The sequence below is a fragment of the Stegastes partitus genome, unplaced genomic scaffold, assembly GCF_000690725.1.
Source record: "Stegastes partitus isolate 25-593 unplaced genomic scaffold, Stegastes_partitus-1.0.2 Scaffold2146, whole genome shotgun sequence".
Lineage (NCBI taxonomy): Eukaryota > Metazoa > Chordata > Actinopteri > Pomacentridae > Stegastes > Stegastes partitus.
The window spans coordinates 49,253-53,431 of record NW_007579877.1 but is presented as its reverse complement, the minus strand read 5'-3'; the positions used below and the strand labels follow the sequence as shown (position 1 = coordinate 53,431).

Genomic DNA, 4,179 nt, shown 5'->3' with positions numbered 1-4,179 from the left:
TGTTCTCCTGCTACAGTTTCCTGTTCTCCTGCTAGTTTCCTGTTCTCTTTCTACAGTTTCATGTTCTCCTGCTAGTTTCCTGTTCTCCTGCTACACTTTCCTGTTCTCCTGCTACACTTTCATGTTCTCCTGCTAGTTTCCTGTTCTCCTGCTACACTTTCCTGTTCTCCTGCTACAGTTTCATGTTCTCCTGCTAGTTTCCTGTTCTCCTGCTACACTTTCCTGTTCTCCTGCTAGTTTCCTGTTCTACTGCTACACTTTCCTGTCCAGCTCTTTGTCTCTCTGCACTCCTGGTGGACACAGATCAGCACAGAGGAACTCACAACCACAAACTGGAAGTGAAGGATTTCCTCGGCCTTCAGCTGGACGTGTTCTGCCTCTTGGCCTCCAGCGCTGCTTCCAGCTCGCCGTCCTTCCAGCTCGCTGTCCTTTCAGTGTCGGCTGCTCTTCAGCTGAGTGCCTGAAGTTTGTCTGTGTAGCAGCAGGTGAGTTTAGGTCTGTTCTTTGTCAGACATGAACAGTTTGATCAAGATGTCAGCTCTTCAGCAGCATCCTTTAGTATCTTAAAGCCCCTTTCTCGCAGCAGTCTTTAGTTTTCCTCCTCCTTCTTCCTCTGTAGTCTTTGATGGGCCTCCTGAAGCTTTCCTACACTGCAGCTCCAGGTTCTGTTCCTGCTCCTCCACCTTCTTGCTGACTCTCAGCTTTGAGTCCGATCACCTGGACCCTCCGGCTCTGCTTCAGTTCAGCCGTTTTCCTCCACAGCTGCTGCTTGCTGCTACCGTGGAGTCTGTTGATCTCCTCGTCCTCAAAGAAGAAGAAGAAGAAGAAGCTGCTCCTCCTGCAGCTGTTTGATCTCCTGTTTGATCTCCTCCTGGAGTTGCTCATGCTCTGTCTTTTCCAATTTGTAGTGGATGATAAGGAATATATAGTTAGGAATAAATGGCTGACATACCCAACAAACAATAGTCAATAATAGTTAAAACTGCTGCAAGGTACATATGAATGGCTGAAACAGACAAATCTGCAAGATGCATCCAACACTTTGTCAGATGATAAGAAAAAAAAAAAGGTAAACATTTCTTGATAAAGTAAATAAACTAAGAGATGACTGGAGGACACAGCTGCTGTCTAAAAGTTGTCAATAATTGTGAAAATATAAGTAAACAATGCATTTCTTTCCCTCCATCGCTGCACCGCGCTGTGTCTCCAGCAGGTGTCGGCAGAGTGAAGCCCGGGGCTCGGTGTCGGTGAGTCCGGACTGGGGCAGCTGCTCCCGGAGGTTCTGTGTCTTTAAGGCCGGGTCCTGACGGCTCTCTCTGGGCTGACGGCTGCCACGCTGCGGCGCCTGCTCAGTGCTGCTGCTGCCGCCGCTGGATGAGGATCCTGAAGCCGGAGCTGCTCCGTGTGAACATCTGCTGGCCTGAGAGCGCGTCGCTGTGTGGATATGGAGTGACGGAGGGAGGCTTTGTTGTTGTCAGCCCGGTGCTCCTTTCTGCTGGAGCTGCACTTTCCCCGGAGAATGCCCACAAGAACCGGAGCTGTGCTGCTGCTGCACGGATAGCGCAGGAATACACCGGAGAACCACGGTAATCTTGTTTTATTCTCCACTGTTTTGTGCTCATTTTTTCCTGCTTTTGTTTATTATTCTCATTAGAATAAAAAAGAGCTCTCGCGTGAGGCTGAAGCATCGTCGCCAATCACAGCATCGCGAGTTCAGCCCACCGGGGGCTGCGGGTTTGTTTACCCCCCACAAAATGACACTTTGTGCGGGTATTAGGCTCCGGATCGTCGGTAACCGGGAGGAGACCGGGTCGGCATCCTGCCGCCGTCACCTCCCGGTGGTTCACGTCGGTCAGATGGAGACATGAAGGCAGCAGCGGCTCTCAGGCCTGCGGGGACACCGGAGCTGCTGCTGCTGCTGCAACAATACTGAAGTTATTCAGCTGAGCTCACAACAAAGCAGAGCAGCAGGATGTGTTAGATATGAATCACTGATCACAGGTAAAGATCCTGCATTGGAATTATTCCTTAAAAGCATGTGAATGGGACATTACTGGTGCAGTAAAAGTGCTCAGACTGCAGGAAAACAGACCTCATGAGTGTAACGTTATTCTATATATTATTAGATCATTATGACTCCTGAATTTATGTGTAAACAAAAAAAGACACGTTTTAACGGTTAAACATATATATATATATACTGTTATTTTGCAGACTATCCCTGTCCTGTTACAGACAATAATGAGAAAAATCAAAGAAAATAGTATGAATTTGCATGATAACACCAAAAACAAACCCTGTAAATAACATGCACATGAAGCATCTATGTTTTTACAAATGGTAACTTGGTATTTTACAAGCATAGCAATAACAATGTAGTCAACAAATCATATTATTATTCACTGTTATTCGAAAGAAAAATTCTGAATATGAAGGAAGGAAACATGGGGAATTATTTCTTGGCTGTTTTTGTACAGATTTTCCAGTTTCTGTTACATTAAAGATAGCAGCTATTAAAGTTCTTGACATGTTAAGTGTAAAAAAAAAAAGTGTAAGAAAAAGTATATGTAAATATTCTTTAAAAACTCTGAATGACGCTAATTTTACTGTATTGACATCATTTTAGATATTCGCTGTTATTTGACAGAAAAATTATGTATGTTAAACATTATGTACATAATTTCTTTTTACAGATTTTCACATTTTCGTTAATTTACAGCATGTACATGTCTAGTTTTTACAAAGCACTGTTTTGCATGTAGACTATAAAAGAAACAGTAAAAATTGTCAACATTTAAAAAACAATGTATTTTTATAATGGAAATTTGTTCTTTTACAACCTTGACAGAATAATTACACCATTTTTTACTGTATTTAAATCAGCAAAACAATTATTTTGCAGACATTTGCCATTATTTGGGGAAAAAAAAGATCAGTTCATAAATTAGTAGGCGATTAATGTTGACAACAAATTGATGAATCATTGCAGCTCCACTCAAATTCACATGAGTCGGCCATTATAGTAAAAAGTAGAAGTGCTCATTCTGCAGAAGAATTGTAAGTGTTGCATTATTTTAATCAAAATCAAATCAAATTAGGTTTATTGTCATTCTGCTGTAGTACAGGCAAGATGAGAGAGCGTTTCTTCAGGATCATTTAAGTTTTGTGGATGCACGTCTGGGATAAGACACTAAACGTTCATTCTCACTGCCTCCTGAAGGGGGCGCTGTGTCCATGTGTGCCGCCATTCGTCAAACATGGTGAACCTCTTCAGGTCCTGGTAGGTCTTCAGGGAGACCAAAGACACACATGATGGTGTGACGATGGTGAAGCTGCAGATGCTGCCCAGAGCTAGCTGTCTGTCTGTCTGGAATAATGTCGTCTCCTCCAGCTGTCTGTCCGTCTGGGATGTTGTCATGGAGCCATATTTCTGTTAAAGCAGACACTCAGCAGTCTTTCCACTCTCTGAGGGTTTTCTCTCAACAAATGTAGCTCGTCCAGTTTGTTGTGGAGGGAGTGGACATTGGAGAGTAGGAGGACGGTCCTGCTGGTCTGGAGGGGTTAGCCTTTAGTCTAGCATGGATCCTGGCTCTCTTCCTCCTCCTTTGTTTATGTTCATACCGTTTGCTCTTCCCTCTCTCTTGGGTAACTGCCGGCATAGTCGCCAATCGGACAAGACACTCAATATGTTCACTTTCACTGTCTCCTGAAGTGGCCGCTGCATTTATCCATGCCACCACCACCATGGCTTATATTTAATAACTTGATTATTGTTTCTCATGCATGTATGTGGAGACAGTGTTGCACTGTTGATGATCATTTTCATTTTTCGATTCATCTCCTCATTGTGTTTTTGAATCTTTCAATAAAAGCCCATCACAGTCACCCAGACCCAGAGGTGGACCACTGGCCAATCAAAGTAGGCACCAAACCACCAAGGGCTCTAACATCTCCAGATTCTCTCCGTGTTTATTGATTTTTAGTCATTTAATTATTTTGATTGACTCAGTTACAATATTTCCTAATGTGGGCTGCGACTACCGATTCTTGTCATTTTTGACAAAACCTCCAACTTTCAGTTTCATGTTTTTGAAGCATGAATTCATTTGAGTCGTTAACAGATGAGACTCAAGTGTTTCAAGGTCAAACGTCAAGCTTTTTAAAAGAAAATGTTGACAT

At 43.3% G+C, this 4,179-nt stretch overlaps 1 protein-coding gene across 2 annotated transcripts in view; it reads left to right on the top strand.

The window, feature by feature from the left end:
- The window catches only part of LOC103374105 (USP6 N-terminal-like protein), a 62,776-nt gene that overhangs the window by 20,793 nt on the left and 37,804 nt on the right, over positions 1-4,179 (top strand). Inside the window, exon 3 of one of the 2 annotated variants that reach the window (XM_008304139.1) lies at positions 1,354-1,586. The gene's annotated coding sequence lies outside the window, so the exon portion shown is untranslated. Of the gene's footprint in view, positions 1-1,353; positions 1,587-4,179 lie in introns of those variants that run through there. The other variant, XM_008304138.1, reaches the window with a different exon arrangement.